General features: G+C 38.8%; 1 protein-coding gene across 1 annotated transcript in view; it reads left to right on the forward strand.

The window, feature by feature from the left end:
• Positions 1-14,349, forward strand: part of LOC124770938 (zinc finger protein 737-like) — a 101,108-nt gene that overhangs the window by 51,026 nt on the left and 35,733 nt on the right. The gene's annotated exons all lie outside the window — the stretch shown is intronic.

Raw genomic sequence — 14,349 nt, forward strand, 5'->3', positions numbered from 1 at the left:
CTGTCAGTCAGCAGATGATGTTGGCCTGTACACTTTTGTGCTGTAAGTGTCCCTTCACATTTCCACTTCACTATCACATTGGAAACAGTGGAACTAGGGATGTTTAGGAGTTTTGAAATCTTGTGTACAGACGTACGACACAAGTGACACCCAATCGTCTGGCCACGTTCAAAGTCTGCGAGTTCTGCGGAGAGCCCCATTCTGCTCTCTGATGATTTATAATGTTTACTGAAGTTGCTGATATGGAGTACGTGGCAGTAGATGGCGCCACAATGCACCTAGTATGAAAAATATGTGTTTTTGGGGATGTCTCTATACTTTTGATCAGATAGTGTGCTGCCTTACCCTCTTTCCACCTCAGTGCTGTATGCTCCCCAACAGCACATCACTGTCTGCCACCACTATGCTACTATCCCTCTCCCTCACTACTGCAGCCAACTCCTTACCCCCCACCCAGTTGCCGCTCACTTCATGATGCACATGTGCTGCTGCTTGTAGTGTGGCCTCAGTTGGCTGAGACTCCAGTCATGTGTGTAGGAGTTATGTTGGTACAAGTGTGTATGTGTGTGTTTGTTGTCTAATTTTGATAAAGGCCTCAGTGGCTGAAAGCTATATTTGTGACAGTCTTTTTGTTTCTCCTATATGCAACTCAGCATCTCTGCTATATGGTGCACAGCAACTGCTCTTTTCATCATATTGTTCCATTCTGTCCTGGATTTTCCATTGTTTGATCTGTTAATCTTTTTATTTTCAATTTTTATATTACACTGCAAATAAACTGAAATAATGTGCAGTGTATCAGTGTACTGTATTTATTAATATTTCATAAAAGACAAGAAAAAGAGAGGCAGAGGAAAATTTGAGACTGCAAATAAATTTAGAACGGATTGTACTTAGTGTCCACAAGTACTTCGTATATAACTTTGGCTTGTAATTAAAGTGTAGAGAACTTATTCAGTTCCATTGTGACCAATTTCTACAGGAAGGGAACAGAAGTCAGACCTTGTACAATGTCTGAAATGAAGAGTCTCATCAACCTTCTTATATACAATTCAGTATTCAAATTGATTAACTAAGACATATGTTCTCTCTTTTGTATTGATGGGACTGTCCGTGCTATTTTCCATATCACTATATCATCAGCAATATTTGCTGTAATTCTCAACTGCTTGAGATTTGACAACCCTGATGACATGGAGTTATGTAAGGTTTCTGATCCAGCAGCTGCTATAACAAACATTGTACATAAATTCAACGAAAATTTGCAGCGATCCTATATTTTTGGGGTTAATGCTACAGTTGATGAAATGCTAATCGGTTTCAAAGGACACTGTAAATTCAAAATGTATATTCTATCTAAAGCAGCGAAGTATGGCCTGAAGCTTCAATGCCTAGCCGACTCCAGGACTAACTACACCTTCAACACCTATCTCTACTGATGGAGCAGGACTTTCCCCAGACGAGAAGAAATACGCCATTATCACTCAGGCTGTCCTCAGATTGTGCAAGCCAATAGCACATGCTAACCGAAACAACACTGCTGATAACTGGTATGCGTCAATCGAACTTGCAGATGTGCTACAGAAAAATGATTTGACCACAGTGAGAACAATGCGGAAGAACCGAAAGGAAATTCCTGCATCTTTCTTGTCTTCCTGTAGACATGAAGTTGGAACAACGCTGTATGGATTTACCAAACACATCACGCTCATTTTACATGTACCTAAGAAAGGAAGAGCAGTAATTCTTATATCAACAATGCATCACTCCATGGAAGATGACGTGGAAAGTAAAAAACCTGCAATAATAGCCAACTATAGCAACACAAAGGGTGCTGTTGATACTGTAGACGAAAAGTGTGCCAAATATTGTTAAAGTCGCTGCACACAACATTGTACCTTCGCCGTGGTTTTCCATATTCTTGACATGAGTGTTGTCAGTGCATATATTGTTCATCAGTCATTCAAGGAAAGAACTGTGCTTACCAGGATGAACTTGATGAAAGCTCTAGCGAAAGAACTGATCGAACATTCACTGCACGAAACGATAGTGAATAAATGCCTCCCATGAGAATTGAGATTTTCTATCGTTGGAGTTCTAAGAACTGAAGTACATCTCCATGAAGAGCTGGAAAAGGAGGGCAAACTACCTAGGGATGGAAGGAAGCCATGTCGCATTTGTCCACCAAAAAAGAAGAGAAAGACATGTTACTTGTGTCGCAAGTGCAAGGTCCCAATTTGTTTGGAATGCTCTTGTAAGGTGTGTCCGCAGTGCGTGTAAGGTGGTGTGTAGTGTGGCCACTTTCAGTAGTGCAGATTTTTTCTGTTTCATTTGCTGTCAAGAATACTCATTACATTTAACACCGGTAGTACTTGATCAACATTAACCTGCAACAACCAAGTTTCAAGTAAAGAACTACACTTAGATATTTGGATATTTGTCCATCACTGTAAATTTCAATGAGAATTGAGTGCAATATGAATAGGTCTTTTTCACAGCACCGAAACAATATTTTGTTCATAAGTTACCATTTATGTATAATTGAAGAATAAATATGTAGTACTAAATTCGAAAAGTAGCACTAGATAGGTGATTTTTACGTATTTTTCCCACCTTCTGAATGCAGTCCAGGGGACTGCATGACTGTAGTTGCGCGAGAAGTACTCATGACTGTGATTAGGGGTTAAGAGCATCTGCTCCAGGGTGAAAGGTACTCTAGTGAATACCAGAAGGACTTGTGGCAAAAAAGCTAGGGCCTAAGACCCTGAGGTATGCACTGGATATACAGTACGGTGGTTAGACTTACAATCTCCAATGGGGCCATAGTGTCGTGGGAGAAGGTAGAACAGCAAGTTGCAGCTAAGAAGCTTGCTAAGGTGCAGAGACTGGCCTGCTTCGCAATAACAGGAAGAATTAGTAGCACGCCAACTGTTGTGATTGAAGCCGTGCTGGACATGCCTCCATTACACCTTTGGGTGTGAGTTTAATTTCTTGGCTGTTCAAGCCCAGGATTACAGAGCTTCTTTTAAAACACGGCTTTGACATCATTAACTTGCCATGTTTTTGCTTATCGTCCTTGGACCAGTATTCTGTGTGCTGTCTTCTAAGCCAGTTCTGTAGTTCTAGTTTGATCATAGCCTTGGTGATTGTCAGGACAGGTTGCGGTCCAATGAATGGAGTCTCTGCCCCCAATTTGTCGGCTTGTTCATTGCCACCGATCCCTGAGTGGCCAAGGACCAACATTGGTTTTACCCAATTGCTTCCCCCTAGCTCCACCAGAGCCCTGTGACATTCTGCAATAATTTTAGATCTTGTTGCAGGAGTTGCAAATGATTTAAGGTCTGTCTGGCTGTCTGAACAGATGTAGATGCTATGATCCTTCTAGCACCTATGTATTCCCCCCCCCCCCCCCCCATGCACACACACACACGCGCGCGCGCGCGCAAACACACACACACACACACACACACACACACACACACACACACACACACACCCTGATTGCAGTAATTTCAGCTTGGGATACCGAGGCCAGTTGTCCTAGAGAGATGATGCCCTCCAGTCTTCGCTGAATTCCATATACCACGGCCCCAGCACCTTGGTCTGATTTCGACCAATCAGTGAACCAGACAATGTCCCCAGTATGATGTCAAACTGTTTTTTCTTACTGTTCCCAACTTCAAATTATTATATTGTAAAGCTTGTTGAAGCAGTTGGGAGTTATTATGTAGTCGGCCGGCAGTTCCCCAGCCATTCCTATATTTGCCTCACTCACTATATTAGTGTGTGGGTCTGGATATCTCAATGAGATCAAGTTTTTACCAGTTTTGAGTCTGTATGCACCAGCTGCTTCCCAAAGGTTTAGTGGAGGCATGTCCAGCATGGCTTCCACCCCAGTGGTTGGTGTGCTACTAATTCTGCCTCTTGAGGTGAAGCAGGCCAGGCTCAGCACCTTAGCAAGCTTCTTAGCTGCAACCTGCTGTTCTACCTTCTTCCAGGACACTACGGCCTTATAGGAGATCCTAAGTCTAACCACTGTGCTGCATATCCAGTGCATACCTCAGGGTCTTAGGCCATAGTTTTTTGCCAAAAATCCTTCTGGTACTCACTAGAGTACCTTTCGCCCTGGAGCAGATGCTCTTAATGTGAGGGGTCCATATTAGTTTCTCATCTAAGGGTACCCCCTAGATTTTTCACTATCCCCTTTCATCGAAAAGCTTTAGATTCCAACTTCAGTGTTGGATATGCTTCTTCATGATTGGTACCACAACAGTCTTCATAGGATTAACCCTTAGGTTCTATTTAATGCACTGGTCTTGCACAATGTTCAGTGCACCTTGTGCCATATTCCTAACTGTGTCAGTAAATTTGCCAAGTATTACTATGACAAGGTCATCTGTGTATCCTTCACAAAATCATTGCCTGGAATCTAGTTTCTCAATGTGTTTGTTCACCACTAGATTCCACAATGAAGTGGACAAAACTCCTCCTTGTGGAGAATCTCTAGTGGTGTTAATCACCATCTTTTCATTCATCACAGTGGCTTCTATCCTCCTCCTACTAAGCATGGCCTTAGTCCACCTACATATAGTGCTCACTAGGTCACGCATCTCTGCTGCCCTAACCATGGAATGAACAGTTGTCTTACAAAAAGTTCCCTCAATGTCCAGGAAGATGGAGTGGGCTCTTTCTTGAAAGCAAAGGGCTTTTTCCACCCTCACAACAAATTGTCAGAAAGCTTTCTCTGGTGATTTACCTGTTTGATGTGTGTGTTGGTTTGAATGTAGATGAGCCACAGTTAGCCTCCTCTCCCTAACATGTACATTAACCAGACTGATTGATCTCATATCCTTGGGCCTGGTGTGATCAGTTTTCCCTGGCTTTAGAATAAAGACAACTGTCACTGCCCTCCAGGCGTTGCGAATGACTCCCGCTGCTAGGCTAACGCTGAATAACCTGCACAGCGCTCCAAGATTCTCTCCTGCTTGTTTCAAGAGAGCTGGAAAGAAGCCATCGGGGCCAGGTGACTGGACCAGTTAGAATGTTCCCACTGCCCATTGGATTTTACTGAAATCGACACATGCCTTGGCCGGTCGCAGTCCTCTCTTTGAGCGGCTGAGAACCATTGTCTTTCAGGGGTCACATTCTGGCCTATGTTATCCGCCAGAGCATATTGAGGAAAATGAATTTTGAGGAGCAGTTCCAGTGTCTCACATTATGTGTTTGTATTTTCCCCATCCTCCTTCTGCAATGTACCCTCTGGATTAGTTCGTACCCTAGTGAGGAGTTTGTGAAGCCTGGCTTGAATTAAGCACCTCCCCATGCTTGTCACTTTAAAACCTTATGAAATATTCTAAGATAAATTTTGCATTAAATATTGGTGAAAACATAATAAACTGCCATCATGAAACTGTTAAAATAAGTAAACACGAAGGAATGTTTGTATACAAACAAAACGCGTCTCGTCAGGTTAGATCATAATTTCCTGCTTATTTACATGGTGCTTTATGCTACTATGTAGCACATACGAAGTTTGAGTTACAACCAATTGAACTGAACATATCTTGATCACACTGCATAACAGTTAATTTTTCAAAAACGTGCCAACACATACTGACAAAGGATAAAGGTAAGGATGTAGTGTAAAATATACTGTCTTTTGGCGTATGGAATTGTGGAGTATATTTAGCTCTCGTCAAATTAATTGAGTAGTTTTAGTCAAGTTTTAGATACCCTGGATACAGTTGAGTTCCAGATAAACTGTACAGTTTGATGTGTAGTTTGTGCTTGTGGCAGTTTTGGCTTACCAGTAGTAAAATTCAGCGTTATTATAATCAGTGTTTATAAAAATTAATTAATGAAAAACTATACAGTGCTATATTTAACTCCTGAAGTTCAAATGCACAGTTTGATATAATACTGTTGAATTCAGTTTTAGTGTTTTTCTATATAATACTTGTGAATAATGTTCTATTGCCGGAAAGTGACAAATTAGCAGTTGGCTATGCATCTGATTTTTTGAGAGATCAGTCAGCAGAGTTAGAATATTTGATATGTTGAATCCTCACTTACTTTGGCTGCATTCATCTTTTGTTTGTCAATGGGTTGATGAGTATGTTTAAATGTGTGACAAATTCTACTTGCCATCATAGCATTGACCTTGGAAATGTCCTAAACTTCCTCAAAGATACAATTGCAAAAGTTGTATGAATGTGAATTTAAATACTGCCTCACAGTTGTCGGCTTTCTCTCACAGGAAAGTATTCCCGATGGATAACCGGTTAATGGTATTTCTCTTGGCTTGGGAGGAACATAGTTCACCAGAGAAAAATATTAAATGTATATCTGTTCGTGTTTCAATGTTAAATGACAAATGTTCAGTGTCAATCAGTCCTGTACATTTGATGATACTCACATTAATATCCCACTTGTAGTATTTGAAAGTTTGAATGCATAATAAATTTTAAGTTACCTTAATTATTTGTTCAAATTAATTTCCAGTGGTACTTACAGAGACTTGATACCATATATTACAGATTATAAAACTCATTTGTTTGATCAAAAAAAGTGCCTTCAGAGTTGAGGTGTGTTATACTCGAATTTAATATAACAAGTCCAGTGTTGGCGTCAAAATTCCTGGTTGCCTTAAAATTTGCCACATATTCAATGCTGCAGGAAATCTATTTCTATCCAGCAACATTGGATTCAATTGCACCAATGCAACGAACAGGAGTTAATAGGATTAACAAGCTTGCTAACAGTGTCTCCCTCATGCCCCACAATCACAAACCAAGAGCACTGTCTAGTCTGTGATGTGTCATTGCAGTCTACAGTGCCAGCAAACTTGAATTGAAAGTGATTTGTGTTATTGGTAACAGAAGAATATTTTCTTTAGTAGCTAGCTTCACAGTGGAAAAAATAAAAGGTACTCATATGATGCAGGCTATAAATAGAAAGTAAAAGCATATGCAGAACAATGTGGAAACACAGCAGCTGAGCAGCATTCCTGTCCTCCAGCAACAGAAAAAAAATTGCTATTGGCAGGCTAGTAAAGAAGAACAAAAAAACATGAGGAAGGCCAAATGTGCAAATACGGGACTGAATACAAAATGGCGAAAACTAGAAGATGATGTATTGAAATGGATTCAAGCACACCATCCAAATGGTATTCGAATTACTACAAAAATGTCTCGAATACATGCTTGTAAGCTAGTGCTACAGTGGAACTTAACAGATACTAAGGGTGAAAATGTTTGGTGCTACAGGTTTATAAAGTATCATGGACATAGCATGTGAACCAAGACCAAAACATCTCATAAAATTCCACAAGAGTATGAAGAGAGTATTACCTTTCCATCACATTATTATACAACATAGAAAGAAAACCAGTGTGGAACTAAGTTAAATAGTGCATAAAGACTTGATGTGCCAAGAAACAAAATTGTTGCCATGAAAAGTGCTAAAACGGTAACTATTAAAACAGGTGAACATGAAAAAATACACTACACTGTTGTTCTTTCGTGTTGTGTTGATGGCACTAAACTTAATCCAGTGATCATTTTCAAGTGCTAAAAAACGTCAAAACCTTGTTGAATACTGGCAGGTGTTGTTCATGTTTGTGACAAGGGTTGGATGGATGAGGCTGGTATGAAATCGTGGATTAACAGAAGCAAAGGAAAGTCACTTCGTTGAAGATGAGTTCTCTTCTTGTGTTAGATCACTTCAGTAGTCATTTGTAAAATTCTGTGAAAGAGAAATGGAGACAATTAAATACAGAGCTTGCTGTTATTGCAGGAGGACTTACATCACAATTGCAACTTCTTGAAGTCTAGACAAATACACTACACTGAAAAGCCAAATAAGCTGATACACCTGTGTAATGTAGAGCCCCAGTGAGCATGCAGAAGTCCTGCAACACAACATGGCATGTACTCAGCTAATGTTTGAAGTACTGCAGGGGAAGAATTGACACCAAGAATCTTGCAGGGCTGACCATAAATCAGAAAGGGTATGAGGGACTGGGGATCTTTTATGAAGAGCATGTCATGAGACATCCCAGTTTTGCTCAGTAATGTTAATGCCAGGGGAATTTGGTGGCCAGCAGAAGTGTTTCTCAGAAGAGTGTTCGTGGAGCCACTCTGTAGCAATTCTACTGGTATTGCTCAAGTCTGTCAGATTGCACAATGGACATGAATGGCTGCAGGTGATCAGATAGGATACTTATGTACGTGTGATCTGTCAGTCGTATCCAAATGTATCAGGTGTCCCATATCAATCCAGCACATGCCCTACACCATTACAGAGCCTCCACCACCTTGAACAGTTCCCTATTGACAAGAAGGGTCCATAGATTCACGAGGCTATCTCCATACCTTTACACATCCATCTGCTCAATACAATTTGAAATGACTCATCTGACCAGGCAACATGTTTCCAGTCTCAACAGTCCAATGCTGGTGTTGACAGGCCAAATTGAGGTGTAATGCTTTGTCGTGCAGTAATCAAGGGTGCACGAGTGGGCCTTCGGCTCCAAAAGCCCATATCAGTAATGTTTTGTTGAATGGTTTGCATGCTGATACTTTTTGATGGCCCAGTATTAAAACCTGCAGCAATTTGTGGAAGGATTGCACATCCATCATGTTGAATGATTCTCTTCATTTCTTGGTGGTCCCGTTCTTGCAGTATCTTTCTCTGGCCACAGCAATGTCAAAAATTTTATATTTTAATGGATTCCTGATATTCACTGTACACTCATGAAATCGCCATACTGGAGTATCCCCACTTCATTGTTATCTCAGAAATGCTGTCCCATCGCTCATGCACTGGCTATAATGTCACGTTCAGACTCAATTAAATCTTAATTACCTGCCATTGTTGAAGCAGTATTTGATAAAACAGCTGTGCTAGACACTTCTTGTTTTATATAGGCATTGCAGACTGCAGTGTCATATCCTGCTTGTTGACATACCTCTATCTTTGAATACGCATGTGTATACCAGTTTCCATGGCATTTCAGTGTATTTAAATTGTAAATGGAAGAGGATTGGAACAAATGGATGATGGATTAAGCCCAACATCAATTCAAACAAAGGGAGTTCTAAAATGATCTACAAACAAGTGTGTCAGTCAGTAAAGCAGTTGCGATGTAGGGTGAGAGAAAATATCATTGTTAAATCTTTTAGTAGGTCAACATAAATAATGCTCATAATGGTAAGGAAGACCATCTTATATATAGAGGACAATGATGCTGAGGAAAGTTGAGATAATGAATGTCAGTGATCTTACAAGGTCATTTTGGTTTTATAAACTAAGAAATTTTTAGGCTGACTTTTCAATCTAATAAAAAAATGGTAAAAATGTACTTTCCTTAAAAATTGCTTGAAAATTAAGGTGCACCTTACAGTCTGTAAAATATGGTAGTTGTTTTCTTTGAATACATTTTGATTTGATCTGATGAGCTCACATCAATGTACTTAAGGATTTTTGCTGCTGTCCAGATGGTCATCAGATTGCATATAGTGATCTGCAGAACAAAACAGTATTTGTACTCTGCCACTGTTCTTTACTATCTCCTCATTTCATCTCACCATGGGTCTTAATACAGTCCTATTACAGTAGCACTCAAAAATGTTTTATAGAAAGCATTAGTTACAATTACATAAACATAAGTGTGTAATACAAAAAACTGCCATTGCGTAATTGAAGGATATGAAATTGTAATCTATTTGTTACAAGTCTGCATATCTATTTGCATGAGATATAAGAGACAATTGTCAGAGCATGTGTTTCCATAAGTGCTGATGTGATAAGAAATACCACTCCATCCATGGTAAGAAGATCGCAGCACTGCATTGATACCAATGGTCATCACTTCGAACACCTTCTGTAAATGGATGTTCAAGCCACCTTTTTGACCTTCATTGACCTTCAAAGACATTAGTGTTAAACATCATTGGATTCATCTCCATAGCTGCCATCAGAAAATAAGTATCAAACTGTAGCGTCCCATTTAAAAAGTAAAGTTGACCTTTATATCTCTGAAGCAACAATCAACCAATTTCATACTGTGGTCCCTGTTGTACCATGCAACTTTTGTCCCACAAATCTCTCAACTCCTATCATACTTTCAGAGTTACTCTTGGTGGCAATAGTTAGTGACTCACCCTGTATACTCCACACCATCAGAAAAAAAATGTTAAATTTGTTTTTGTCACTCCATAAAACCTTAAATCCGTCTTCGGCATTCCAAGTTCAAGGTTTCCTTGGAAAGTCTATCCTGTCCCTAGTTTTTGAATTTATGAGCTGGTTTATTTCATTTATCATGTAAATCGCCTGTTACTAAGTGACTTTTTATGGTAGACGTGCGTGGGCTCAGTCCATTATGTTGCTTCAGATCATCCCTGATTTGTTGAGGTGTTTCTCTTGGAGCTACAGCTGATTGCCTACAAATCATTCTGTCCTTAGCACAAACCATTTCAGATGAGATTAGCTCGAGGTTGTACCAAGACCTTCTCATCTGAAATACGTTGAAATAAGCCATTATCAGCCAACGTGCTACTTAGACTATATTACACTTCCAAATACAGCATTTTCTTTCGCTGCACTCATTGTATTACATATTCTTTTCATTTATTTATCTTTGACATGTGCATTATATAAATTATATTCTCATCAACTAGGTAGTAACAAATTATATGGAACCACTTTAAGAGTAGATCTAGGTGCTTCAGTCTGGAACCTCACGACTCCTACAGTCGCAGGTTCAAATCCTGCCTTGGACATGAATTTGTTGAATATCCTTAGGTTGTTTAGGTTTAAGTAGTTCTAGGGGACTGATGACCTCAGATGTTAAGTTCCATAGTGCTCAGAGCCATTTGAACCATTTTAACAATTGTTAAGCATTGCATTCACTGTAACCTAAGAGAAAACTTTATATATTATTTTCTTCATATTATTTTTTAAAAAAGCATAGCAACTGTATACCAATAAGATTGTAACAATGAGAAGTCTTAGCTGTTAGATTCATAAGCATCTGACCCACCTTAAATTTCAAGGTGGTGGGTTACTCTGTACTGTTAATGAAATAAAAGAAATAAATAAATCAATGTCTTTCATCCTCGCTCTTCATCAAGGATGATCGGACCTTAGGTTATTGGTTACTGTTACTTGCTGTTCATGCCATTAACTTTGCACACTTGTTAGTTGTTGCAATATGCCATACTCTGTAGCAGTGCTAGACTGTTACCTCCCAGTCTTGAAGACATGCCAAACAGTTTGTTTCACATCAAGCAAGTGTTCCATTTTGTTATACTTCTAGTTCTCTACAAGTGAACAATCACTGAGTGAATACCTGAGTTACAGTGGTTAATGAATACCATGCCATCAAGGCAAGTTACATACTTTTGAGCTAAAAGAATATATACTTAAATTGTTGTATGATTTTGCTCATTTACTAGATATGTAACCACAGCAGCATGAAGCACTTGATGGAGTGACACTTACATGCATTGCTCTTCTGTGACTGCATGCAGGCAGTACTGATAGCATAACAACGCAACTGAAAAATACTTCTGAGCACTGCTGTAACCTAACAAAACACTTCAAATACTGTTATCTGCATATTTGCAGAGACTTTTTGACCTCCTTGCTGTAGTTCATTTGCAGTACATACAGCACCACCACTATGTTGTACTGTGAAGGTATTACAAATGAGAAACAAATTTTTTTGTTCTGCTCAGTTACAGGCCAGCTAAGGTTTTACATTTCTTTATGCTACTCCTTCATCTGTACACGTATTTCTCTCCACTCACCTGATGTCTAGTTTCTATCTTGTCTTTTTGGAGCTATTTTGTTGTGGAGAATTTATCAACTCAATTCTGTTTCTGTATTTGGTTTGGTTTTCAATTTCTTGCTTATTTATACAAGTGTCTTGTAGGTCTTTCTGCACTTCTGTAAGCCAATGAGTTTTTTAATAAAAAAGATTCAGTGCTGCTGCACAGTTTTTCGTTTCAGTATGCTAAGACTCATTACCCTTCTTTGCCAAATTTCGGCCTCAGTTATTTTCCTATATATTTATGTATACTTGTCTATTGTTTCTGAATTTAAATGTTTGTACTGGTGTTCTGTTTCCTAATGTCTTTTCTTTTTTCGTAATTTTCACTATCATTTGTTAAATCTGAAATCAGTGTTTATGATGCAGATGTGTATTCTGGCCAAATGACTGCCTTGTGAGTCAGAGGTTCTGCAATTTTGGAGAATGAATTTTTACTATGAACATCTTCTGTTTACTGTAATGGAAAGTCCATCTTTCATAGTCTTCCTCTTGTGGCTCCATTTTCTCCACCATTTGGCTATATGACTTATCATAGATCCTTAAATTTGTCTTCCCTTATACTCTCATACTCAGTATTTGAGTGGGATTTTGCAGTATTGCTGTTCCCCATTACTGCTTCTTATCAGAGGAGATGAGTAGTCATGCTTTTCGTACTGTTTTTCTTTCTCTCTGTTTTGTACCTTCTCTACACCATCAGTATTGCTAAATTATCTACAAAAGTATAACAGACAATTCTGACATCAATTTTCTAACCAAGTAGTATTCAGCTTCCGGTATTATGTTCTGACAAGTGCTCCATCTGTTCAATGTTCATTTTCCTAGTATGGTCTGAAAGAAGAATGGAGTTAGTCCATTGCCTTGGCTAAAGTCTGTTCTTATACCAAATGAGGCTGAAGTTCTTTTAAAAGGACTCATGTTGTATTCTGCATGTCAGATTTTTTTAAGAATTTTGAATAAAAGCAGTCGTGCTTCATAGTCCTAAGCCTTCTAAAATTTTACAGATGTATTCCAATAGTATTTTGCCACTTTAGTCCTTCATCAATCTGCCCATCACAGGACCTTCCTGTCCTAAGCCATCCCTGATATATCTTGTATTTTAGAATTTCTGCTGTGGTTTTCTCCTTGAACCTTTCATGGAATTTCTTTGAATCTTCTGTGAACATGATTATCAGTTAATCTAGGCCAGGAACCACTATTATTAATCAGTGGTAATGGTCAATTTCAACAGGTATCTATATCTGACTATGAAATTTATCAAGTTCTTGGAATTGTGCTTTGTTATTGGCACATAAGCTATGTGATATTCTCAAATCATATTAGTGTTGATTGCATATCTTTTTAGTGATTTAGTGATATATATGTGGGGTGGGGCGGATGGTTATCTGCCAGCAATGTAGCTAACTGTCTTTTTCTTACCATTTTTCATTTTTTCTTACATCCACAGTCAGGCAGACATTTATAAATGAAAACATTTTCTCCCTGGACGGTTATGGAATGTATGTATTCAAAATTAATTTGGCAGCTGTACAGTTCTCAAGTGGTAGCCCAGTGTGATGTCTGAATCCTTTTGAGGTACTACTTTCCTTGTGTAACCATATTCACAAATTCCATATTCATTACAAGACAGGAGTCTTCGTAATCTGTATGTCCAGACAATGGTAGTACTTCATGTACTAATTTATGTCAGTCATGTCATACTGCACGTCTTAATATCCACTCCCCAAGCACTAGGCATGACATTTAATAACTTCGATGTAGTTCATAGTAAGATGTCACTGGAGAATGGCGTAAGTCAAAATTCCAGTTGTGAATAAATACAGTTAATAGCAGTTGAGGCAGAAAGTGTTCTCATCTCCATTCTGTACCAATCTGAGGATAAAAATTTAATAAAATTCTTACGTTTTCCTCTGGAACTTCAACAGATGCTTCTCAACATAGTTCTCAGGACTGTTTTGCTTTCTGCATTGTTCTTGTTAACTTGATTTATTGATGAATGTGCATCAATTATTGTGTACCTCTCATCTAAATATTGGATTATTGCAGGGAGTGAGTCTTTCTGGAGGTAATGGAAAAATTTGGTACTGATTGCAACATAGATTTGACGTTTATGAATGCAGAGCCTAGTTCCGGGATAGTTTCCCGAATTTCTTCCCTGTGTTCTTTGTAAAAATCTACAGTTCTCTGAATGTGGTATTTTCTTCATCTGTGAATGTGCTGTTTTGTAATACCAATTTTGTTATACATTTATAGTGTCTGAAAGTATTTTGAGTTTGCCAATATTTATTAATGTTTGTATATTTAATGGTCCAGGTCTGTATGTAGTTGTGGTTGTGAACTTAAGGATGGGTTTAGAAGTCGCTCCTCACCTCTGCAAGTTCATCTGGGCTGCCAAGAGCACAAAGGCCCAAATGTTTCATTTATGATAATCGATTCTTCTGTCAGTGAATGGCAGTTATCAAAATAAAAAAAAAGGTGAACGAAAATTTTACACAAGGCGGAAGTGCATGACAGGTTAA

This window comes from Schistocerca piceifrons, unplaced genomic scaffold, assembly GCF_021461385.2.
Source record: "Schistocerca piceifrons isolate TAMUIC-IGC-003096 unplaced genomic scaffold, iqSchPice1.1 HiC_scaffold_845, whole genome shotgun sequence".
In the NCBI taxonomy this organism is placed as follows: Eukaryota; Metazoa; Arthropoda; class Insecta; order Orthoptera; family Acrididae; genus Schistocerca; species Schistocerca piceifrons.